Source organism: Corythoichthys intestinalis, chromosome 5, assembly GCF_030265065.1.
Source record: "Corythoichthys intestinalis isolate RoL2023-P3 chromosome 5, ASM3026506v1, whole genome shotgun sequence".
In the NCBI taxonomy this organism is placed as follows: Eukaryota; Metazoa; Chordata; class Actinopteri; order Syngnathiformes; family Syngnathidae; genus Corythoichthys; species Corythoichthys intestinalis.
Window position 1 is genome coordinate 48,143,728 of NC_080399.1, and position 27,703 is coordinate 48,171,430.

Below are 27,703 nucleotides of genomic sequence, written 5' to 3' on the forward strand. Positions count from 1 at the left end.
ATTGTAAACAGATCAGGATTCAGGGGAAAGATCTCCTTCCTGAGTATCTGTATTTCCATAATCAAGTTAAAACTCTATTAACAGATCCTGTCTTCAGCAAAATTTCTTCCTCATTAAAAGCTTTGGAGACTACAGCACATTCTCCAATTCACTCCCACACGAAGACGTGTTCATGCTTAATTCACTTACTTGTGCTTTTATTTTGACACACGGCAGTATAATTGCAGGAGTAATAAAAATGCAAAGGAGAGCAATACAGTATTCCCAACACAGACTACTCCCTTTTTACTTTATCACCAACTCTTGGCACGGCCATGTACAGACCCACACAACCACACATTACAGAGTAAACACTATTAAAAAGTAATACACCTTCTCGATCATCACTGCTCACTGTCCTTGTCAGCCTGTTGTGAAATCCAAAGGGATTACACACAGATCTCTCTGGTGTGTGGTGTCTGTGTTGAGCAGGTACCCTGCCGTTCAAAAGTTTGGGGTCACACATAACATGACATAACTTTACAATTATAGTTAAGACATAACTAAGGTTGGAAATAATTATTTTTACTTGAAATAATTATTTTCCTTTCATCAAAGAATGCTCCTTTTCCATTACTGTAATTTTCGGACTGTAAACCGCTACTTTTATAGTCTAGTGCTGTTATTTGTTGATTTATTTGGGTTAATAGGTAATACTTTATTTGACAGCGGTGTTATAAGGCTGTCATAAGATCGTCATAATTATGACATGACACTGTCATGAGCATTAATGAATGCTTATGAGAAATGTCATTAAGTGTCATTCGGCAAAGATTGTCACTAACTCAATTTATGTCCAACTTGGATCTTTTACATCCATTCAAAAGTGATATAATTCACGGATGGTGGTACGTCATCAAAACACAGAACCACTAGGAATTAATGTAAAATAAGATTTTTTTCACATTATTTTTACTGTCCCCACTGGGCATTGGAGCATTCTGGTGGCCCTGACGGTTTTAAAAGCACACCCGGGCCATTACAACATTACATTGTTCTCTGTTTTTTTCTCCCGTGTTTCTAGTTTTTGTGTTCTTTGAAGAATAGGTTTTCATTCCCACTTGTTCTTATCAGCCGTGTTAACCAGTCAGCTCCTCCTCAGCCACACGTCTTGTTCAGCTGTTCCTTACTATCTTGTCAGCTGTTTTTGTTTGGTTCCTTGATTTCTTTAATTTCTAGTTGCTTCATTGTTGCTCTTTAACTTCCTTTCCTTTGTTTTCCCTAGTGTTTTGTTTGTTACTTTGCAACTTGATTGTCATATTAACTTAAAGACCAAATGTGAAGTAATTTCATAACATGCCAAATAGGGTCAAAATTAAAGTAATTAAACATTGTCCAACAAATAAAGCATTAACAAAATAATTTAAATGTTGTATATTTGACAAAATAATCGCGTTTCCGAAGTTTGAGCCTGAAAGGGGACGAACCTGGAAGTGATACATCACACCGAGAACAGCGATGGCAGCACTCCATACGGCTGCCATACAAAGCCCTTCAAACAATGATTCAAACAGCGATAGAAGCGATAGATCGAGCGCAAGGGAGGAGATCCAAGTTTTTGAAGAGTTGGAGGAAGAAGAGGAGGTTGGAATTTTATGTTGGACCTAACACGTATTAGCCAGACGCTAATCAGGATGCAAACAATGTGCCTAGACTACCTGACATGGAATGGAGACAAGACCCATCGAAATTACAAGATTGGTAAGATATAGGCTGTTATTATTTTCATGATTTGATGATGCAGGCATTTGCACATAATTTTATGTTTTTGTCTATCTGATGAAATTGTTTAAAAAAAAATAATAATCAGACTTCATTTTCATTTTGGCAGATCCGGCAGCTCTCGTGGATATAAAATAATAATATAAAAACGTTGGGGGGAAAGAAGGAGATGAGTCGTTCATGGCTTTCTCCATTTTATTGTGGCAACAATAAGAAAAAAAAATAATAGCTAACTGCCGCCACATTCGACCGCGAAGTTTTGCTTCTCGCTCATCTCCCCCTCGCCTCATACTATTCACAGCTCTCCAGTCCCAGCGTCTCTTAAACGGATCGTGCATAGTGTCTTATGAGCTTTTTGTTGACAAAGGTATCGAACATACGACCTGCTGACAACTTTGTTTCTTTATTAACAAATGGAGCTAATAGTACGAACACAGCTTGGGGCTCTCGGCAGGCTGTGCGGAGCGATAGATAGAGCCTGTGCCTCTCTATCACACTCCCACGTCACGTGACCAAAACAAGAGTAATGTTGTGTCCACTTCAGGGTGCCTCGAAAAACATTATATCAGAATATTACGCGCAGTTAGGACATTACAGTATAAAATAAAATAATAAAATGCATAAATTCATTTACACAACAAATCCCAAGAATTTCATGTAGTTTATGAAAATTAACGTCAAATGAAAGAGTCGTAGATTTGTTGGTGCACTGAGAAGCTGGACCAACTAATCACACTCCTGACATTAAAAAAAAAAAAAAAAAACTTGAAATTTGCGGCATCTTGGGAGCAAGCAGCCAGGATCAAACGGTATTTCAACATGCCAAAAAGACTGTTGCAATTGCATTTACTGTCTTTTTTCAAAAAGAAGGAAGATGGTTCAAAACGAGTCCGAAAAGCACATAGAAAAGAAAGAAGAAAAGGAAAGTCCCACAGCATGGCAAGTGGGCATTTGAGTTTTGTTTTCAGCACAATTTTCTGCATAATGTAATGTCCGTAACTGTGTGCGGGCCAGTGAAGGGGCCATCGGACAGCAGAGTGGTGACATAGCGGGAAGTGAGGAGAAGAGTGCGGCGTGAGAGCGTAGTTGGCGGTCGCATCTTGCAGCAGTCCGCTGTTATTTTTGTTATTTGTTATTTAACTGTTCCCACAATAAAGTGAAGGAAGCCATCATTCACTCCTCTCCTTTCTATTTCCCTATTCGGGCTATTACAATATGTTCTGGGACCTGTCCACGTGCCGTCATCCCTGCGCTGTCATATGTACTTTGCGTTCAGGCACCTTATGATTTACAAATTAAGCACTGTTCCACAACAGTTGGCAGCTCTGCTTTGACAAAGTCATCTGTCATCTATCCAAAAATCACACTTACTTTTTTGCAAATCCTTGATCATGAGCAGACCGGTTGAGGAAGCAGGCATCTTCGAAGTCTTTGTAGCAGAGAACACGACTCAATGATGGTGTGATATTCATTCGCTTAGTGCGATCAAAAGATTTACGTGCCCTGCTATCCTTCAGCCGCTCATACAACTTTTCTTTAGATTGAGAACAATACATCGCCACACACCGCTGTGGCATCTTACCGAGAAGCAATGCAACAATACTGTGTGTATGGCGGACTTCCCTCGCAGTTATCGGTGTGACGTCATTTCCGAAGTTTTCCGAAGATTGTCGAAGAAAAACATTTTCGTTGTCAAGGGCGTTGCTATTGGTTAAACAAAGAATCTGGAAGGGTTGCGTTAAAAAAAAAAAAAAAAAAACACGAAAATATGCTCATAATTGTTTAGCCATCGATATTATTCAAAAACATGGTTGACCAACTTACTTCGCATTTGGTCTTTGAGTATTTTCCTTTCCCACTGTTATTCATTTTCAAGGGATACTTAAAAAATGTGTTTCTGACTCACATTGTATTATCTGAAACATGCTCAATGTTAAACACTGTAACCTAACTAAACATGCAAATTGTAAGTTATATTATGCATCCATGCGCCTTTTTTTAGCCCATCCAGTATGAACGATGTAGTACAACCAATGTCTATTTGCCCTTGCATGGGCAAGAAATTAGAAGACAGTAAATTTATTTTGTAAGAGTTATCCATCCAAATGGCTAAGTAAGTTGTGGGATTTGGAACAAAGTCTCTGGCAACAGCTCTGAATTTTTGCTCACTCAAGCTTGAGAAATTGCACGGTGCAGCATGATTACGCCTCTCGCATTGTCACCAACTGCCATGAAAACAACAAACAGAGGACACATACAGCTTCGGGGGAAAATATGCACTCCACGATAGTTCGCTTCACACATCAGAGACATTTAGCTTTGGTATCTTGCCCTATGTGTGCTGTCTTTGCAATGCTTAGAACTGAATGATGTCCGGGAGGTTTGGGACCATATAACAGCTAAATGTATTAGTCAGCTATCGCTCACATATGACAAACTCAATGGAAGTCACTGTGGTCAAGATTGATTTTTTTTAATGTATGTTTCAGATTTGAGACATTGCATTGAGAAGAAGGGTGCCACACACATGCCTCTTGTGTAGCCTCGGGTCAACAGTAAAGGGTGCCACAATTGCACATATCTTGAAAGAGATAAAAATATAATGAAATGTAAATATTGTAGTGATGTTGTTGGTTAATTAGCCTATGAGCATGTACTTGTAACTTTATTAATTTTTTTCTGAGCCTAGTTTGGACAGTTAATGCAACCCAGCTATGGGGTTAACATTAACCACCGTTAGATTTGTTGTTTGTTTTCTGTTGTTCTATGGTACTCTCGGCTCTATTGATGGACAATGTGAAAATGCTGTCTGTACCTTAGTTTGAGGAAAAACAAGCTGTTTGCACCGCCGACTCCCTCACACCGGAAGGCCCACCTGCCTGGACGAGGAGGAGGATCTGCCCAAGAGCCACACCAAAAACAAAAAGTGTGACCCATCCATAGGCGGAGTTTGACTTTTGTGGGAAGGGGGGCAAAACATGTTGATGAGCCCAAAAAGCAGTCAAGCGAGTAATGTTTAAAATTAATTACGATTAAAACTTTTAATTGCTTACTTATAATTTACTTTTAATTTGATACCACGGTGGCCGAGAGGTGTCAGGGGAAATGCATAGTCCAAACACTTTGCAAATAGAAAAAAGCATGAACCCTAATTGCAAACGCTTTGCAAAAGAAAAATGTCACAACACCATCCCCAATTCCTAAAGCACGATTGCAAATCAGCAAAAGCACTAAGCCCACTTGCCACAACAGGACAGCAAATGGCTCGCAGCACGAATGCAAAAGGCTCGTAAGACGAATGCAAAGACCTGCAGCACAACAGCAAAATCTAGCAGCACAATAGCAAAATCCCACAGCACGACGGCAAGAGGATGACCACGAAGTTAAAAAAAAAAAAAAAAAAAAGGACGACACTTTATATATTGCTATATGGCGGAAAACACTCAAGTGAGTTCCGCTCTGAGACCCCCAATTTGGCCAAAATTGTTCGATATGCATGTGTGATACATCATTGGAAAGCTTAAAATCTCAATTTTCTAGGGGATGAAAGATTTTGAACAGAAGGGCATTTTAAAACCAAAAATGTTTTTTAAACAACAAAACCCTATCTGGAGGTGAGAGCACGCGAGAGCAGAATTACAGACGCCATGACTTTAACGAGATATTATCGCTTTCTTACCTTGTCTCGATCCAAAAACTCCATGTAGCATGTATCACTGAGTGTCAAGACACAGTTGTGAATGCCCACAGCTGGATTTTTGGGGGATTTTATGGGTCAAACATGGCAATATAACAAGTGTCGCGATGCAGAAATCGCAGACATCTTTTTCATATATTTAACCCCATAAAAGGTTTTTTTTTTTTTTTTTTCAATTTTTCTTTGTTTGGATTGATTATTTATCATCTAACATATCGGAGATAATGCGACAGTAACAAAAAAAATACAATTAAGTGATAGTTATGAGGTAGATATCCATGACTTTTTTTTACAGACGCCATTTTTTTTATTGTGACGTCATTTGTCAAAGTTTAAAATATGCGAGTGAATAATTTTCTAAAGTCGTTTTTTTTTTTTTTTCCCAAACGAAATATTAGACATTAATTAATGAGTCTAAGCTAAAAATTACTGACATTTTGAATAATAAATATAATCAATTACCTTAGAGTTATGGCTGGGTTAAAACAAAAGCGGTTGCGCGACGTCTGTAAACGGGGGTTTTCAGGGTAAAACGAACAAATTAAAAATTGTTCGGGGGCTTAATGCACCATGAATCTGCTATGGCAGCATATAGACATATTGTTCCATCAAACACAACAGTTGTTGTGGCTTAAAATACAGCAGTTTCTTTTAAAGAGGAGTGCAAGAGCAGAAACTGCTTTTTCAGTCTTGTCTGTGTTTTCCGCCATATGTGCTTTGTGACCATCGCTATGGCCCTCCGTAAAGTTGCCCCTCCTCAATCATACCCAAATTTATATGAAAATGATGTCAATCATTTGTGCTGATTTCGTTTTAGAGATATTTACAATTCTTTTATAGGTAAATCTGAGGTCAGCTAGCCCTCCATTTCGATTGTATCAATTGTTTGTGCTGGTTTGTGCTGCAACGGTTTTGTAAAGTATTATGTTTTTGTTGAGATATTAATTTTGAGTGGTGACGTCACTCATAGCTTTTCCTTGGCTTAGATCCCGTGGCTAATGGAGCGTACCGAATCGATCAATAACAGAGGGATGTCCCAACAACTAGCGTGATCATAACACAAACAAATTCAGGTCCATTTTGCAGTAAATTTGGGGGCTTGAGATATTAATTTCGAGTGATGACGTCACTCTAACCCCCCTATTTACTGCAAAATGGTCCCGAAGTAGTGCCATTTGTTTGTGCTATGTTCGTGCTAGTTGTTAGGATACCCCTTTGTTATTGAGAGAGTTAGTACGCTCTATTAGCCGAGGGAGCTAAGCTTAGGGAAAGCTACAAGTGATGTCACCACTCGAAATAAATATCTCAATAAAAGCATAGTACTGTATCTACAAAACATTGCAGCACAAAGCAGCGCAAACGACTGACACAATTCTTATTAGAAATGGGGGGGCTAGCTGACCTCAGATTTACCTATAAAAGAATTATAAATTTCTCTAAAATGAAAGCAGCACAAACAAAACTTTTACAGCACAAACGATTGACATAATTTTTATATAACCTTACCTCTGATGGTGGGGGGCGCAACTTGACTGAGGTCCGTAGAGATGGTTACAAAGCACATATATTTTTTAATATATATTTATTTTTATTTTTTTTTTAAACTTCCGGGTCATCCTCTTGCTGTCGTACTGTGAGATTTTGCTGTTGTGCTGCGGGTCTTTGCATTCGTCTTGCAAGCCTTTTGCATTCGTGCTGTGGCAATTAGGGTTTGTGCTTTTGCCAATTTGCAGTCGCGCTTTAGAAATTAGGGATCGTGTTGTGGCAGTTGGCATTCGTGCTTTTTTTCTTTTGCAAAGCGTTTGCAATTGGGGTTCGTGCTTTTTCTATTTGCAAAGTGTTTGGACTTTCGCCTGACACCTCTTGGCCACCGTATGATACTAGTGATTTCAAGCGCATGCAGTCCATAGTTAACTCATGATTGATCGCATTTTCTTTGAATTTTTTCAGAAGCAAAAATTATTTTATATATATATATATATATATATATATATATATATATGTGTGTGTGAATTTAAATATACCTATTAGCACAGGACTTGACCAATGTGCTTACCTCACATGAATCAAATTTAAGCCTCATTTAAAACAAGTTAGTTAGGCAACTTTAGAAGAATTAAACTTCCATGTTCCCCAAATAACTTCGAATAAAAAGGCGGAACGGAGGAAGAGTGGTTAGCACGCCCGCTAAAAATTCTGATGATCACCTTCATTTTTGACGTCGAGGTGAATTTTAGACAATTTTGCTGTTTTTGTAAAGAAAAAATTACTAAATCATTCTTCACCATAATAACGTCATATCTGTTAACAGTTAACTTTTACATTCCAAAAGCGCCTTATTGAACTTGACCTGGTAGCAAGCAAAGTGTCACGTGGGGACCATGTTATTAACATAAAAAATGTTTTCAACATATATATTTAATCCCCAAAGTTAAATTTGCTATTTTTTTTCAACGTTTTATTTATTTAGTTAGTTTTAACAACAACAACAAAGAATTACCAAAACACTTTTATTCTCCTCAACACCAGGGTTTCCCATGCCACTAGCATTAATATATATCAGGGGTGTACAACTCCGGTCCTCGAGAGCCCCTATTCAGCTTGTTTTCCACGTCTCCCTCCTTCAAAACACCTGACTCAAATAATCAGGGTCGTGATCAGACTCCTGCGGAGCTTGCTGATGAACTGATCATTGGATTAGGGTGTGTTAAAGGAGGGAGACATGGAAAACAAGCTAGATTGGGGCTCTCAAGGACCAGAGTCGGATACCACTGATATATATGCATATTCATCTTGACACTGATCGTGTTAACCTGTTAACCCAACACCGTGAAAGGACTGTGTGTGGTGGTGGTGGTGGGGGGGGGGGGGGGGGCAGTGTATGCGTTAAAATAGGGGAGGCCGGTCAGGGAGCAACGGGATAGCATCATGGAACTTCTTCCCCACTGTCTAATCCCGAGGTTCAAGACCCCTTATAATACAATACGATGTATGTGGTATGTTGAGAAAGCCTGCCCGTCTCATCAGACCATAGGACATGGTTCCAGCAATTCATGTGCTTTGTTGACATGTCTTTAGCAAACTGTTTGCGGGCTTTCTTGTGTACCGTTTTCAGAAGAGGCTTCCTCCTGGGGTGACAGCCATGCACGGCAATTTGATGTAGAGTGTGGAGTACGGTCTGAGCACTAATAGGCTGACCCCCCACCTCTTCAATCTCTGCAGCAATGCTGACAGCACTCCTGTAATGAGTCACATGACATTTTGGAGGGAAAATGACAATCAGTACTCAATTTGGACATTTAAGGATGTTTGTAGTTTCTAAGGGGTTTACTCACTTTTGTTGCCAGGGGTTTGGATATTAATGGCAATATTAAGAGTTATTTTGAGGGGAAAATAAATTAACTCTATTATATAAGCTGAACACAGACTACCTTTCATTGTGCCAAAGTGTCATTTTCTCAGTGTTGTACAGAGAAAAGGTATACTTAAATATGAATGAAATGAATGAATGAATGAATGAAATGTTTATTGTCATCTTCATCGGTATCATTGACAACCTAATGATAACAACAACAATTGATATCCTCAGAAATGCGAGGTGTGTACTCACTTTTGTGATACTCAATTCATTTTCTTGTCTTCGTCACTGCCAGTCCTCCCCGGCCATCTCTCGTCCCTGTTCATGGTAGAGGGAAGTGTTGCCTGAACTGTGAGCTATCGCCTGTGCTTGGTATTTTGCTCTGCCATTCATTTCATTACATAATTCTAAAATACATCATTTAAATAAAATCCAAGCAAAAAGGTTTAGTATTTGCAGTTAAGGTTGGGCCAAATGCTTAGCAGGTGCAGAGGGCAATTAATTTTCAACTGATTACTATTACCTTAAAACAAATCAATTTAAATACAACATCATATGTATACTTGGGTTTTCTTTGTCAGATATTTGGATTTGTTTGATTATTTTAACCTTGAAGTTTGGTGAGCTGTGCAAAATTGGGGGTGGGGGGGTTATGAAGGGGAAAATACTTTTTCATGTCTTTTTCACAGACAGGCACTTTCCTCTGCATGTATATTTGTCGTCGTACCTTGACATTCTGCGAGTCAAGAAAAAGTAGAAAACTATTCAATAATGGAATGGTAATCTTCAATCCAACTGGGTTTGCCATATGGCATTTTTAGTATCCTCTATTTGGATTACTGGGTCTACAGGCATCTTATTTCGCTTGTATTGAATAAAGGTGTCATCCAGTACAAGAAGGTGTATCAGCCTGTCTTCAGTTTGCCTAATGGCCTTACTGGATCTTCACTGAGAAGTGTGGTAAATGACAAGCGTCTTCAATTTTCCCTACATCTTTTAAGTCAAAATGTACAAAACATGAACAACTATATGTAAGACAATTTTCATTTGGAAAGGTCAACCTGATTCAAATTGGTGGAAAATATTCATTCATGAAAATTGAAAACAGGAGGCATTTTATGAGACTCATATTATGGGAGGAAAAGGATTGCATTAAAATTTAGAACAGAGAAGCACAACAACATGGGATTGTTGGCACTTTACAACTAGAGGGAGTGGCTATTTGTCTTCTGGGTTGACTATAGTTTTCCAAAGTGTGTTTCACAAGTTCAATTTCATCGACGCAGCTCTCTTGAAGGATAGATACATGAATAAGACTGCCGAAGTGTCTTTTTTCCATTGTGTATGTGCAGTGATTTAAAGTGCTTACACCTGATCTCTAAGAGTCTGTAGCTTAATGTATTTCAGTCCTCTTATTTCCCTGCATCAGCTTTTTCTTTTGCCTCCCCTGTGTCTGTGAAAAGCTTCTTTGGGGCACCACCAAAGGAAGGCAAGACCTTTGAATCCTGCCTGTCAAAATTCAAATGGATCCTTGGGGAGCAGTGTCATTCATTACTCCTCAGTCAATAGTTGGCAGTCCTGTCTTCTATTGATTATCAACCACAGGGGAGGCAAAGAGGGACAACAGCAAGGCTATTTGTTCCTCCCGTATGAGGACTGCCAGCAGTAATTTCCCACAATTAATATCTCAATACATCTGTCAAGGTTTACATGATGTGAAGCCGAGCTTTTTGTTCACTGAGACAATCTAAGAAGCTACAGTATAGTTCAGTGGCATAAACGCTGTAAATGTCCTCATTTTGTCATTTTCTGGTATTTCTTTTAAAAAAAAAAAAAAATCTCCATGACATAAGAGAAGCAAATGAGGAATAATATTCTACAATAATTATTAATTCATACATAAAATTGATGACTACGCATGGATAGTCAAATTGTCTATTCACAAAGCTTGAACTATCATAAAGAGGTTGAGTTCAGGGTTAGAGGTGATAAAAAGCTCCATGACAAAAGCCAGCGCAAAGGTTCTGTTACTTGTTGCACTTTAACCCCACAGATGATTGCTCATCACTGTGAATTAAGTCTCCTTGACATAAAAGGGAGCAACGTGGACAAGGGCAGAGCCTGGAGGCACAAACCTCCATTCATGCTGTCAACTCTCATAGCCTCCCATGGAATGAATAAGCTAACAAGCTGTCATAACATTAGCAAGGGAATGTCAAGAGATTTACATCCCAAATGCATGATCTCAAATTCTCGGTGTTAGTGGAATGTAGGACTAGTTCTAATAGTTTTGTAGGAAAATGGTCTTTCAAACAGTCACCTAAATTTAACTGTCACAGTTGTATTTTCTTTTTCAATGTTTGTGATCCAACAAAGATATCACTATTAAAAACAACCCCACAACCCATTCAATAGGCAGATTTCAGCATGCTTTCATCCAGTCCATACTTTGATTTGAGCTAGGTGGCCTACAGCAAGAAGGGACTTTATTGGCTAGGTGCCACAGTAATTCAGGCAATGCATGGAACCTAATGAAGGAATGAATTCAGAGAAACCAATCTTCCAACTTCATTCCCCACTTAATGGTGCAGGGTTCTTTAACAGAGTTCCACTGCCCTCCAAACGGTCTAGCAGGTACTGCAGGTTAGATTTTCTTTTCTTCACAGTCTCGAATAGCTTTTCTTTTCATTTAACTGATACAACCAGAACAGGATCAGTGTTTGGCTACAACAAGTGAACATTTAAATCCAAAGTGAAGCGATTGCTTTTTCCCCTCCCCCAAAAATCTGCATTGCGACTGGACCTTTTTTTTTTTTTTTTTTTTTTTTAATTTAAACCCCAAAATAATCCGATTTAATAGTGCTAGTTAATATAGATGTTTTTTCATTATTCTTGCCACCTGCTCCAAGAAATTCAGTTTTCCTCAGAATGTGACAGTGTTCCTATCACAACAGGTCAAGTACAGTATGAGGTTTGTTTACAGCAACATGCTTGAATTTAATACTTAATGCAAAAGAATGCTCTCTAGGACTGCTTTTGTCTCATTAAGAACCTGAGCTGCAGCAGATGGTAACATCTGTAAACTTTGCATGACTTCTCACTGGAGGATTGGATACTGTGTGGGCTCCTTGGAGTTATTTTCATTTATCATTGTGTTAGATTAATGCAAGGGTAGGACCAATACTCTTCTCATGTTTTTCAGATGGACAGTACAGAAAAAAACTAAGTAGTTGAGCAATGACTTAAGTTTTTTAAAGTAATGACAAGCAAAATACAGTAATCCCTTTTTTATTCATTTATTTTTTTACTATATCCTAATGCACATTTAGAGATTTGTAATGCTATTTCAGTCATTATTTGCATATGTTAAACTGTAGCATCCATGAAAGTTTCTTTCTCCACCATGTAATACATGGTAAATTGAAAGTGACCGTGAGAGGAGAGGGAAACCTTGTAATACACTGCATTTTACTACAATGTCCCTGGACAAATTGGACTACCTGACAGGAATAGCAGGAAAAGACGTCATATTTTCTTACAACCGCCTGGTGAGTTATGTAGTTACCTATTTTATCAACAGAAAACAGAACATTGACTTAGAAATTCAATCTACTTCCTACTATCCTTATTTTTGTTTCTATCAGACACAGTGATCTTAATGTGCAGAAGTCAACAAAAACAGTTTGTAAACATGCTGAAATTGATTGCCTGTTACAGCTGCTCCGTGCTTTGCAGTGGTGCTAAACCCCGTCACTGATACGTACAGATACGCACATCATTAGTCCAACAACTGAAAGAGATTGGCATTGTTGGTATTCTGAAATTGGATCTGATCATTTGCAAATAACAATGTGCAAGTTGGTTTTAGATGTGATTTGAGAAACAAATCTGATTTGCCTGCAGTCTGAACAATGCTTTAGTGCAACATGCAGAATAATCTAATGAACTGGATGCACAAGAGAAGGGCAAAGAGGAAGAAACAGCTGCTCCCGTAGACATGTAGTCTGTAATGAATGATGGAGAAACATTAGAGAAAATTCAATTAATCTATTAAGATTTTCATATTATTACTTTGAAACAAAACAGGCCCACTGAAATTTGTTTTTAAATCAGAAACAGGTGTGTTATTGGCCTTAAGAGAAATAATTGAGGAACATGTAGTATGTCGAAATCTACCGGTAGTTTGTTTCATCTGCTATATCGTATATCTAGTTGATTTCTCTGTATATCATGATAGTTGATTTTAGCTTCATCCATTTATTCCTTCATTTTCTGAGCTGCTTATGCTCACAAGGGACACAGGGGTGCTGGAGTCTATCCCAGCTAACTATGGGAAGTTCACCCTGAATCAGTTGCCAGCCAATTGCAGGGCAAAAAGAGACAACCATTCACACACACACACTCATACCTAAGGACAATTTAGAGCAGGGGTCAGGATCCTATGGCTTGCGAGCCAGATCTGGCTCTTTTGACGGCTGCATCTGGCTCGCAGACATATCTTTAATTATTAAAAAAAAAAATTAAATCAAGTTTCGTTACACTCTTTGCATATTGTGCGATACGGCGATGGTCACCGGCCATACGCTGGTGTTGTGCAGTAATGAGCAGACGGTGTATGTTAACTTTTTAAATGTTCCGACAACACTCCCGCACTTCGCACTAGATATCATCAATTGGCAATCTTGATGTGCTACGTTAGATCCCCACAAGTCCCATGCCATTGGCTGCATGAGTCCAGGGTGATCATGGGACACGTCGTCCATATACTACAACCAGCGACTAGAAAGTCGGTCCGCAGTAATTTTAGTGGGAAAGTGGAAAACATACATGTCGTTGTGTCTATCTATCTATTCATCTATCTATCAATCGCATAGGCAACACAGATGAGGCAGAGACACTGTTCTAGTGGGGTTGCCGTATTTTGCTGTCGAAAATGTGCGCGTGTGTGTGAGATCAGAAAGTAAACTCGTTTTCAGTTTCGTTTTCCGCGTTGTCATCTAATTTTAGAAACCATTTTGAGAAGATGGCAAAAAGAAAAAAAGATGAGCGGAATCGTACTTTTCAGCAGGACAAAATGCACACATTACTTGTATTTTTAGTTTTAAACATATTGTATGGCTCTCACGGAATTACATTTAAAAATATGTGGTGTTCATGGCTCTCTCAGCCAAAAAGGTTAGCGACTACTGATTTAGAGTGTTCAATCAGCCAACCATGCATGTTTCGTGGATGTAGGAAGAAACCGGAGAACCCAGAGAAAATCCACGCTGGGACAGGGTGACTAGGCAAACTCTACACAGGAAGGCTGGAGTCCAAGATTGAACCCTTGATCTCAGAACTGTGAGGCGGCCATGGTAACCTCTCTGCCACCATCCCGCCCTAAAAGTTTGAATATAAAATAGATTTGAGCTAAAACAAACAACATGCCATCAATGCCAATAAAATATAATTTCCATTTAGTAATTTTTAATAAAATCATTACCACATCTGTGCATGGGTGTAGGTGTGCGTGCAAGTAAAGTCAATAAAAATGTAAAGGAATCTTTTTTTAATTCACAATAACTTTCAAGCTGAGAGCTATGTTAAAGGAGGAAAACGTAAGCAGAGGAGTCAACTATGCCCTAAATTTCTCAGAGTTCATCTAGCTACCGGTATTTGGTTTAATAGGGAGGCTAATGAGTGTATGAGCAATGCTGGCATATTGATTTTATGATTCTAACACAAAAAAAAGTAATCAGATGGTGTCCTTTCACTTGTCAGATGTCACAGAAACATAGTAGTTTTTTTTATAGGGTTTTCTTTCCCCTCTAGTGGAATGTCACAGTGAATGAGCCTTTAACGCTGATCAATTCTGCCACCTGACACCATCATGGGAACAATTAACTCCTGTCCCAGCCCTGTGGAAGGAAGGAAAAGCAGCTCAATGAACACATACACTTGTTGAAAGTGTTTTTCGTTTACGCTGGAGTATCACATGGCCACTGGACTGTCTGGGTCATTTGAAATATGTTTTTGGATAAGACCCAGGGGGACAAGCAGTAACATGTGTATTCTAGTATTTTCTCATTAATGCAGGTTCATGTAAATGCGGTTATTTTAACATCAAAGTTAAGTCAAAAATAGGGCACTGTCATTTAAACACAATTTATACTCAAAGGTTTTTGTTATATTTTGTTTACCATTTTAAGCAACGTCAGTAGTTTCACTCCTGAGAAACATTCGACCAGAATGACAATAATAAACAGACCATTGTCAAAAGCAAGGGTGTTATTTTGTTAGGGACATACTGTAACACTACCAACTTTTCAGGATGCTTAAATTGTCCCCACCAACTTAAGTAACCTTATTTACATTGATAATGACTTCAGTTATATGGGTAATTGAGAATGTCTTCCCATATGTTGTAAGGACAGAACTGACCCTACCGTTATCAAGTGAATTATTTTCATGTTCAGACTTACACTACATTTACATCTTTTGACTTGCCAGTCCATTTTCCCCCCTCAAACGCACGTTTGATTGGCTGATGACTTGACCCCATCAACAAAAGCACTCACAGCCCTGAAAGAAATATAACATGTCGACAACAATGCCGCCTCCTCTGCCCCCTTCGAAGTTTTTTTTTTTTCGACCAGCAGCAGCAGCCACTGTATGTAAAAAGACATCAATGCGGTGTAGGTGGGGAACACACCACTAATTTTGCTATTGAAAGTCTGACCTCAGAGTTAGCAGAACATTAAACTGTGAGTTTGCTAAACTGCAAACTTTAATAGGAAGCTGCTTAGAGAACGTTAAGTAGACTTAATAAGCTTTTATTTCTGTTCTTCCCTAAGACGTTTTTACAGTTATATTTAATTTCTTTATTTAGACAATGTTGAGTGGTCTTAACACAAATGTTTATTTTTTGCATTCCTGGATAGTTGAGATTATTAACAAGTATATGTTAATATAATTTATGTTCAAATATTTAAATTTGCTAATAAAATCCAGACATTTATTGTGGAATTTTTCAAAAATGTTTCTTTTGTAGTTTTTGAAAACAAAGGTTTGAATTGAACGGTGTATCACCTGAACCAATACACTTGAAAGTTAGTATAAGTCAATACAGATTGACAGATTTGCATTAATCATTTAGCGCAGGGGTCGGCAACCTATGACACGCGTGTCAGCACTGGCACGCGAAGGGTTAACCAGTGACACGCGAGCGCATGGCAAAAAATAAATAAAAAATAAAAAGCACCTTTTTACCTGTTACTTAGGGGCTTTGCGGGAGTGCCCCTCCCATATGGAGGTAGATTTGTGTCTTTATTATTCAAAAAAAAAAAAAAAGTTCCAGCCAGCCATCGGACTCGAGGAGAGCCTGTTGCTTAGTGTGATTCAACACGTGGAACTTCACCCGCTGCCCTGACGTGACGGCTGGCAATCGGTGTCCACCCGTCACCCCGGTACACTGCGTCGTACCGTAGTGTCATGACGCGCCGGTACGGGAGTGGCCGGCGAGTGGCCCGACACTAGCCTGCCCAGTAAGCGAGTGGACGTTATATGCGAGCAATAATGGATTTTGAGCACACCTCAAGCTCTTACTCATTTCTCGACTCCTGCGCTTGTCGCTTTTTTTCCTGCGCGCTCAATTCAGCACAGGCTACTAATGTGTCACGAAGCCAACCGATCAGAGAGCTGGTGAAAGTGCATTGTGTTACCAATCTGCACTTTTGGTAATGCAATGCTTTCATCTCCGCACCGTAGTGTGGAGTGGACCGGCGATTAACGTGGCTAGTTGTCGACTTGTCGTCGATTCGTCCGGTGCTTACTTCGGAGAGGTGGCGATGTGTATAAAACCACAGTGACGCGTTGTATGGCTTTTTGCTGGAGACTTTTATTAACAAAACAAAAACCAGCGGGGGACACAGCCACTTTTCACGTCGCTCTCCGTGCAACTCTCAACACCGTGCTTCGCTTTCTCTCTTCCTTGCCCAGAACCCAAACGCCCACTTCTTCTACACTTAAATGACTTTTTTTAACTAAGTTTGAGGATTGCGCTCAAACCAAATGTCCTAGAACCAAATTTCCAAATGTAACTACTAGAATGTGATACAATACACTATTGGGTGAAGTTTGGTTGACTTCTGCGCAGCGGTTTGGGAGTTAACATCAAAATTACATTTCTCGGCCATATCGCGTAGATCTCACTGTGAAAAGGCTTAAATGACTTTTTTTAACTAAGTTTGATGATTGCGCTCAAACCAAATGTCCTAGAACCAAATTTCCAAATGTAACTACTAGACTGTGATACAATACACTATTGGGTGAAGTTTGGTTGACTTCTGCGCAGCGGTTTGGGAGTGAACATCAAAATTACATTTCTCGGCCATATCGCATAGATCTCACTGTGAAAAGGCTTAAATGACTTTTTTAATTAAGTTTGATGATTGTGCTCAAACCAAATGTCCTAGAACCAAATTTCCAAATGTAACTACTAGATTGTGATACAATACACTATTGGGTGAAGTTTGGTTGACTTCTGCGCAGCGGTTTGGGAGTTAACATCAAAATTACATTTCTCGGCCATATCGCCTAGATCTCACTGTGAAAAGGCTTAAATGACTTTTTTTAACTAAGTTTGATGATTGCGCTCAAACCAAATGTCCTAGAACCAAATTTCCAAATGTAACTACTAGATTGTGATACAATACACTATTGGGTGAAGTTTGGTTGACTTCTGCCTAGCGGTTTGGGAGTTAACATCAAAATTACATTTCTCGGCCATATCGCGTAGATCTCACTGTGAAAAGGCTTAAATGACTTTTTTTAACTAAGTTTGAGGATTGCGCTCAAACCAAATGTCCTAGAACCAAATTTCCAAATGTAACTACTAGATTGTGATACAATACACTATTGGGTGAAGTTTGGTTGACTTCTGCGCAGCGGTTTGGGAGTGAACATCAAAATTACATTTCTCGGCCATATCGCATAGATCTCACTGTGAAAAGGCTTAATTGACTTTTTTTTAACTAAGTTTGATGATTGCGCTCAAACCAAATGTCCTAGAACCAAATTTCCAAATGTAACTACTAGATTGTGATACAATACATTATTGGGTGAAGTTTGGTTGACTTCTGTGCAGCGGTTTGGGAGTTAACATCAAAATTACACTTCTCGGCCATATCGCGTAGATCTCACTGTGAAAAGGCTTAAATGACTTTTTTTAACTAAGTTTGATGATTGCGCTCAAACCAAATGTCCTAGAACCAAATTTCCAAATGTAACTACTAGATTGTGATACAATACACTATTGGGTGAAGTTTGGTTGACTTCTGCGCAGCGGTTTGGGAGTTAACATCAAAATTACATTTCTCGGCCATATCGCCTAGATCTCAATGTGAAAAGGCTTAAATGACTTTTTTAAACTAAGTTTGAGGATTGCGCTCAAATCAAATGTCCTAGAACCAAATTTCCACATGTAACTAATAGATTGTGATACAATACACTATTGGGTGAAGTTTGGTTGACTTCTGCGCAGCGGTTTGGGAGTTAACATCAAAATTACATTTCTCGGCCATATCGCGTAGATCTCACTGTGAAAAGGCTTAAATGACTTTTTTTAACTAAGTTTGAGGATTGCGCTCAAATCAAATGTCCTAGAACCAAATTTCTAAATGTAACTACTAGATTGTGATACAATACACTATTGGGTGAAGTTTGGTTGACTTCTGCGCAGCGGTTTGGGAGTTAACATCAAAATTACATTTCTCGGCCATATCGCGTAGATCTCACTGTGGAAAGGCTTAACTAGTAACTCGGTCATATTGTAGGGGACAGTGGCCCCTTGAGGATGCCGGTAACAACTGGTTGGCTGGTTACTTCCGCTAACTCTGTGCGTTGTGTGTCTCACAACAAGTGTCAAACACCACTACGAGATAAAACATGAAAATTCATGGAAAACAGGGCCAGGGATCACATTAAGGTAGGCATCTTTCATATTTGTGATATAAAATCTAAAATCGTGCATAGAATTCACGATTTTATGTTGCTAGTGAACAAGAAAAAATGGAAGAGTCGCCTGTTCTGACTTTGAAGGTTAAAACAGCCCGCTCTGTCCTGTGGAATAGACCTGCACAGAGAATCACACTTGTTCCGCTTTTCCTGCTGGGGTGTGTGTGTTTTGGGGGGGGGGGGGGGCATATAATATGTCTACAAAAGATGATGCTGCTGTAAAGCTGTTATTACTGTTCTACTTATTTTCAAATTTTGATATTTTATACAATATGCATTTATTTTTTAGTTAATTGATTAATAAGAATGGTGGTTACCGGTATTCGATTTCAATGTATGTCCATGTTGTTTTGTTTGTAGTAAAATTACAGCTCTGTTGGAAATAAAAATTCGGATATGCGTCATTAATCTTGGTGTGGCACACTGATTGACAAGAAAATTTGAAAATGGCCCTCAACACCAAAAAGGTTGCTGACTCCTGATTTAGCCTATCAATTAATTAGGTTCATATTTGTGAGAAATGTATCCTCCGTTCACCCAATCTGTTTGGTCTTATTAATGTCCCGTCCCCAGCAAAAAGTCTACATGTAAGTAATGATGTTATATCTTTCCTACCAATGTTGAAACCAAACCTACGCCCTTGGTCAAAAGCAAATACTTATTCAAAATTAAAATGAGAAACCAGCTTGTATTCGCTCCGGTGTAATGAGTGATCATTGAATAGAGTATATATACAGGCTGTCTGTCCATGACCAGAATACAGCTTCGTGGTGTTCATTTGAATTTAAATCACAAAATATAACTTCATTGTCAATATTAGACATTGGTAAACAAACAAACATTTTTAAATGCCATGCCTGCATTTGCATCTGTGTTCCTTCCTCCGTCCATCTGTCCGTTCATTTCTTTGGTGTCACTCCCACTCAAACTGCTGTCTGAAGAATGACGGCTGCTGTCTTGACTCTTCCCTTTTAAAACTTGACTGTCAGACTGGCTTTTCAGTGTTTTTTCTTTTGTTTGCTCCACCTTGTTTTCCAGCAAGCCCATTGGCAAAATTAATGAAAAAAGAAATCGCATTGGCAATGCTGACCAGTGTATCACCTCATATTTGCCTGCCTTATCGGTCATTTTCACTGACGACTGATTATAATAATATGCGTTACATTAGTGTTGTGTTTAACATTTTGTTCCTGTATTATCTCATTATATTGGCATTATTTATGCGCCCTTTTTGTCTCTATTATTGGGGTGTAAGCACCCTGGTGAAGTTGTACGCATTTGCAAAGCCAATATTGCTATACAAGCAATGTGTTAGGGTGGGCTTGGAATTGGACCCTAAAGCAGACAAGGGAGAAGTCCGTACTTATTTACACGGTTCATTGTCAGGAGCAAGCAGAGGGGCGCAGGAGCTGACGTGCACGTAGGGTGGTAGCTGGCAAGCCTAGACGTGAGATCAGGCAAAGGTACAGGTCAGGGAGCAAAGGTCGGAACTGGGACCGAACAAAGGTCAGGTTAGCCGGGTGTATACATATCGAGAAATGCCTGAGTGCTGGACGTGACTGACGGGAATGCCGAAAGAGTTGGTCTGGCGACGAGCGGCAACGACGATCAGGCTGTTGTAGGCGACTGATTTTGATAGCTTTCAGCTGTCGCCGCTTTCCCCATCTGGTCTCCAGCCTGCAATCAAGGAGCCCTAACACAATGTGTAGTGCCATCTATGTAGGGCGGCCGTGGCGCAGTTTGTAGCTACGCCACGCTTTCTTGGACCGAAGGATTAGCGGTTCGATTCCCGGATACGACTGCCCACTGTCAAAGTCAAACTGAAGCCTAGTTTGTCCCCAATGGGTTGGCAGCGCCTTGCATGGTAGCAGCACCATTGGTGTGTGTGAATGTGTGCGTGAAAGGGTGAATGTGTCCTAATGTAAAACGCTTGGCATGGTAACCATGTAGTTAAATGCGTTATTTAAGTACTGTCCATTTACCATCTATGTCAAGTAAATATTACAAGTAATCATGAAATAATGAATGTACTGTACTGGGTCTTTCAAGGCTCCAGACTAACATTTTTTACGAAAAGCACCGTGGCCCCTAATATAGCATTTTAGGGGTGGAAGCAGACGATCCAGAGGTGCGCTCTGTAAATCGACATGCAAAGTTCTCCGATAAATTTCATTGTTTAACTGATACTTTCATAATAAATGCATAAAACTACAATATTTTGAATCTATATTTTATTCTCAATCAGTTTTGACATCAACTAGTACACTGCTTACAAATTAGTTAACATGGGAATTATTTTTAGGGAACACTGTAACATGGATGTTTTCCCATTCATGACAAAAAATATATTAATGAGAAAGAAGTTAAAAAAAAAAAAAAAAAAAAATCTGAATCTAAAGATAGTCATCTACCTCTTGAAGCTCATCGAGAAAATGTCAAGAGTGTGCAAAAATGTAATCGATGCTAAGGGTGGCTACTACTAGAAGATGAAACATGTTTCTAGTTATGTCACCTTTATTTGATATGTACAAAATTCCACACATGGTCATTCCTAGTTTTATTACCTTCAGTGAGAATTTACAATGTAAATAGTCATGAAAATAAAGAAAACGCACGAATGAGAAGGTTTGTCTAAACTGTTGGCCTGTACTGTATATACATATATACATATGTACTAGTATACTGGACTGTCTCAGGAAATTAGAATACACAATATTCTAATTTCCTGAGACAGTCAGGAAATTAGAATATTGTGTATTCTAATTTCCTGAGACAGTCCTGTATATATACACAGGACTGTCTCAAAAAATTAGAATATTGTGTATTCTAATTTCCTGAGACAGTCCAGTATGTACGTCTACAGGACGACCAAAGAGGAGGTTTACAGATGTAGTAATGAGGACATGAAGGTAGTTGGTGTGAGAGCGGAGGATGCAGAGGTTGGGGTTAGATGGAGACAACTGATTTGCTGTGGCGACTAAGGGTGTGCCAAAAAATCGATTATTAGATGCATCGCTATTCGACACGTGAGGATTCGATAAAGAATCATAAATGTTAAAAAATTAGTAGCGGAATGAAAATCAAAACACGTCTGCCGCCCAGACACCTTTAACGGACACACTCGCAACGTTATAATAGATGCAGCTGGTTACTGAGGGAGAGATTTACTCTTTTTCAAAAGACTCGAAAATATATTTGTGTATGAGACAGGCAGGGACGCACTTGGGGTCCTCTTCTGTGCGCAAATTACTTTTAGAGCGAGAGGGGAAGAGAGAGAGTTCGTTGCTCCTTGTCTTTCAGTTGTCCAGCAGTAGGTTCTGTTAATTGGAAAAAGTCCCTAGTGTTTTGCTAAGTCCTGTGTCCGTCTATCAGAGGTGAGTACACTAACCTTGTTCTCCGGTTTAGCTTTTATTGTTGTTGTCATTAAGAAGTTACTAGTTAGCGGCGAGCGCTATGTAAATTAGTGACTTGTATTTCCATGTCAAGGTGTTCGTTTTTTGGTGCTGTACAAAACTTATTCCAGATGCAGAACGAGTAAAACCAGGATTAAGTAAAGCGGTCACACTACAAACATGCATAATAGTACAAAAAAACAAAGTATATTGGCTAAAAGAAGTCTTCTTTCTAAAGACACTTTGTTTCCAGAAATTGTGGAATTCATTCCACCAGTGTAAATTTTATTGTATTGTTGAGAGAGAAAGCGCATCTCAAGGTCAGCTGTGTGTTGTATAGGCATTTTGAGAAATAAGTACTGCCTTTAAAATGGTTAATGATTTTGCACTTTCTTGGAAAAAAAAAAAAAAAAAAGCAGTTTAAGGGCAGCTTTTTGTTGTATGGGCATGTTTCCATCGTTCAGGATATTTTATTTTTTATCTTTTTTATTTATTATTATTTTTTTTTTAACCTGTCCTGTTCAGCTGTTTGACACAGAGAATGGAAGTCTAAGTGTCAGGCTTGTCTGAACAGTTTTAATGTTTCACATTGAGAGTCTGATATACTCCCATTGTGATCATTCAAAATACCTTTTTATTATGACAAAGCAGCGAACAGGAAGGGATTATGGGGGGACAGAAGAAAAGCAACAGAAGAGAAGAAAGAAAAGAAACACATACACAAACAACAACAAGAAATACATAGAACATCTAGACTAATTATTAATATGCTGGTGCGATCGTCAGCGAGATGTATTTCCGGTTTACACCATGTGGGGGCCTATTGGCCAGTGAAAGAGGGGGACGGGGGTGGGGGTGTCTATAAGCTAAGTGATTGAAAGAGGTAGAGTGTACACAAATCAGTTCTGTGATCTAGAACCCAGTAATCATGTGAATCTCTTATGAATGTAAGCACGTTGGCGACCAACCCTACGCCGCCCCATCGCCAATCCCGGCACCAGGACCCCCAACCCGAGCATGCCCTACCGCATCGAGCAGCACGCAAGCCCCACCGGACGCGCGACAGCCACGCAGACGGGCGGAGAAGCCGCGCGGGAGCCAATCCAGGGCCACGGCCCCCACCCAGCCAGCCCGGGGGGTTGGGGGGTCAAGCGCAGCCTATCCCTCCTCCCGCAGCCCAGCAAAGGAACTGGAAGAACTGTTCTATGGGCTCATTAATGTCAATGGAGATCTTATTTTCAAGTTACAGAGGTTTATTGTGTTCAAGACAATGCACTGAATCAAGAATTCAGTGGCAATGTAAAATGGTGATGGTTTGGGAATATGTAAACACATTTTCTGACCTATTTTAATTCCAATTTGAGTGATGTTTCGCTTTTCTACTAAGCTGGTCTCTAGCTAATTAATTTTGCATGCATTTTCTGACCACAGCCAAATTATCTGAATGATTTAATTTTTTTTTTTTTTAAGTTAAACATAAGCAAAAAAACTAGATGGTCAAAAAAATAAATAACCCTTCAGATGTCCCTCTATGTCGTTCTCTTAACAGGTCAATTGAAAATGGAGAACATAATTAGACATTTAGTCTTTGTTATCATTGGTAAAAAAAAAAAAAAATCAAACCATCATGTATCGTTATTTCCCAAATGCTTTCTTTATTTGGCAGAATGGCATCTGCACATAATCATCTTATGTTCTCCAAGTCTCTCATAGAAAGAGCAGTGTGCACATGCCGTCTGGAAGATAGGAGACCCACAACTGAAAGACAAAATGAAACCCTGCCCTCCTCTGCCAAGACGCGACAAACCCAGAGAGTGAAAATCATCTTATCAGGGCGATAAGAGACAAATAAAGGGAGACTGTCAAGAATTACGGCCTTCGTATTCAGGTCGTGTCTTGTCACTATAAAACAGAAGCAACACAAGTGAAGGCTCAGAGAGAGAGCCAGGCAGCAAGGAAATGCAGAGAAAGCTGTGAATTTGTTTAGCCTGCTTTTCTTCATGCCATTTGCACTACATCTCAAATGAAACGACAGTGATTTAAAATCAGCTTTATAGGCAGAGGAGACAACACAGAGCTTTGTGTGCTGAGGCATACCAGTCAGCCCTAGGAAGAGAAGAATTTACAGATGAGATGTGATTGCTCACATCCACAGCTACACAACAAATATTAAGCATAGACAGTTTTTTTTCTCCCAAAATATTGAAAACACTTCACGGAATGGGAATGAGGACTATTCTGCATCATTACATTTTTGTTTGGTGAATAAGGATCTTCCTTATGATACTAAACAATTGTTTTCACTCTTTGATCAGTTCCATTTTGATCCGTCTCTACGCATCCGTAGTCAGCTAAATACTGTATAATTGGGGAGCTGTGCTGAGCGGTGGGGGGGTCACACGGTGGTAAAAATGATATTATTCTCCTTTATTGCTTTTGCAGCAATTTTATCATTGCAGAATTTGAAAAGCTACAGTGGCTGTTAATCTGTTGTGGTAATCTGGAGAAACCACCGCCCCTTTTTCCAGAAGCCCATCCAATAAAGTGAACTGATGCGCACTTCTTGCTTATCCAATGGTAAAGCTGCTCCCACAACACCTCAATGGGGATTAGTTCATGTTGGTATCATTTCAAAAAAATACAAATAAAAAAATCATTATTTCTATCTTGCCACTGGTCAATGGATGAAGGATGGACATAAGAAGGTTTTTCAAGAGAGTGAGTATTTATCACTGCTGGTAATAACAGTTAATTAGCTCCAGCCCCCAGCTAACAGCAGAAAGTCCCATTTAATTAATAAACCAAATGCTCCGTGCCTGACAGATAAAAAACTGGCTTGCACACTACAGACAATCTGCGCATGTCTTACCTTTGTTGTTACCTTTACGGTCAAAAGTTACATCCAAGCTCTAAAATAACGCTTTTACTTAGTTGCTGCTAGCTAGTTTGTCTGAAATGCATTGTGAAGGTCCAGGTTGTGTACAGAGTTTAGTCTTTTTTCCACTATCTTTGGGGTTACTTCCTTCCTGAGCATCAGCTGTGTTTCTCACTTTACTCATAGATGAGAACAGGAGCTGAACTTATTCACATACAGTACAGGCCAAAAGTTTGGACCTCATCCAATGCAAAAACAATGAAGGCCCCATCCCCGAATGGCAAGAGTGTGCAAAAAAAGTAATCACAGCAAAGGGTGGGTCTTTCTCTCTCTCTCTCTCTCTCTCTCTCTCTCTCTCTCTCTCTCTCTCTCGCTCTCTCTCTCAACATTGTGTACATAATGTACATACATAATAACACTACGGTTCAAAAGTTTGGGGTCGCTTGGACCCCAAACTTTTGAACGGTAGTGTGTGTATGTGTGTATGTATATATATATATATATATATATATATATATATATATATATATATATATATATATGTATATGTATATGTATATGTATATATATATATATATATACATACATACGTGTATTTATACAGTGTATCGCAAAAGTGAGTACACACCTCGCATTTCTGCAGATATTTAAGTATATCTTTTCATGGGACAACACTGACAAAATGACACTTTGACACAATGAAAAGTAGTCTGTGTGCAACTTATATAATACAGTTAATTTATTTTTGCCCTCAAAATTACTCAAAATATAACCATTAATATATCAACCCCAGGCAACAAAAGCAAAAGAGTAAACCCTTTAGAAACTACGTACATCCCTAAATGTCCAAATTGAATACTGCTTGTCATTTACCCTCCAAAATGTCATATGACTTGTTGCAGGAGTGCAACGGGTTTGCTGAAGACATGTCAACAAAGCACATGAATTACTAGAACCATGTCCAATGGTCTGATGAGATGGGCGGGCTTTCTTGTGTACCGTCTTCAGAAGAGGCTTCCTCCTGGGGTGACAGCCATGCACACCAATTTGATGTAGAGTGCGGCGTATGGTCTGAGAACTAACAGGCTGACCACCCCACTTCTTCATGGGAAAATCAGAAGCAGTACTCAACTCTATTATATAAGCTGAACACAGACTACTTTTCATTGTGTCAAAGTGTCATTTTGTCAGTGTTGTCCCATGAAAAGATATATTTAAATATCTGCAGAAATGCGAGGGGTGTATTGACTTTTGTGATACACTGTATATGTATATATATATATATATATACAAACCGGATTCGTTGAAGTTGGGAAATTGTGTAAAATGTAAATAAAAACAAAACACAACGATTTGAAAATCCTTCTCAACCCATACTCAGTTGTATACACTACAAAGACAGCATATTTAATGTTCAAACTGATAAACTTAATTGTTTTTTGCCAAATAATAATTAACTTAGAATTTCATGGCTGCAACATGTCCAGTAGAAGTGGGGAAAGGTGGCAAAAAATACTGAGAAAGCTGAGAAAAGCTCATCAAACACCTATTTATGTCAGGAATATACGGGCAGACAGGTTGTGTGGACCCAAATGCAGGGAAAAGTAAGCAGGGAGGCAGACTGGCAGTGCAAAATGATTTAATTAAGGCTAACGAAAAACAAAGTATCAACCAATATTGTGGGGATCCAAAAAACACAGAAACAAACAAAACTCAGGTCACTAAAAAAAGGCTTGATATCAAAAACTTACGTCGAGGAACACAAGGACTTGGACGGAGAAAACTTGAGAACACAGACGAGGACATGGGCATTGACATAGACTTTGACGATGACGCAACAAGGAGTGAAAAGAAATTGGGTGCTTATATACACACACATGCAGACAAGGGGTAACAAAACAACTAGGAACAGCTGGTTAATACAGGAGGACTCAGTAGGAGCAGATACAACAGGTGAAATCAGTGGGTAATCACCGGGACAAGTCACACTAGGAAAAAACCAACACAAAACCTAACAGTACCCCACCCTCAAGGGACGGATCCCAGACGTCCCCTAGAAAAACAAGGTCCCAAACATGGCGGGCAGAAAGGGGGTCTGGAGGAGGGAGCAGCATCAGCCCATCAAAGCTAGTCAGGCGGGCGTCCTGGTCGCCAGACATGGGCCGACCGGGTCAGTAGGGAGGGCGCCCGGGGCGCCAGACGTTGGGCGACCACACGGGCCAATCAGGCGGGCATCCCAGACGTGATACTGCTCGGTCGTTCAAGTCGCCAAGCCGTGGCAGAAAGCGGGGAGCAGCATCGTCGGTGCGAGGGTTAGGAAGTTTAGCGTCTGCTGGCGGGACAGCAGCGTGGTCGCAGGAGGAAAAAGGAGCCGTCGGCGCGGGCACAGGACAGCGGGGAGCCGGCGCGGACACAGGACGGCGGGGAGCCGGCGCGGGCAGCAGACTGCGGGGAGCCGGCGCGGGCACTTGACTGCGGGGAGCCGGCGCGGGCACTTGACTGTGGGGAGCTGGTGCGGGCACTTGGATGCGGGGAGCCGGCGCGAGTCCATGCCGTCGGCGAGGACGAGCATGCCGAGGCTTCCGGACGATGTTCACTGCCAGACTGGGTGGCACATTACATGGTGA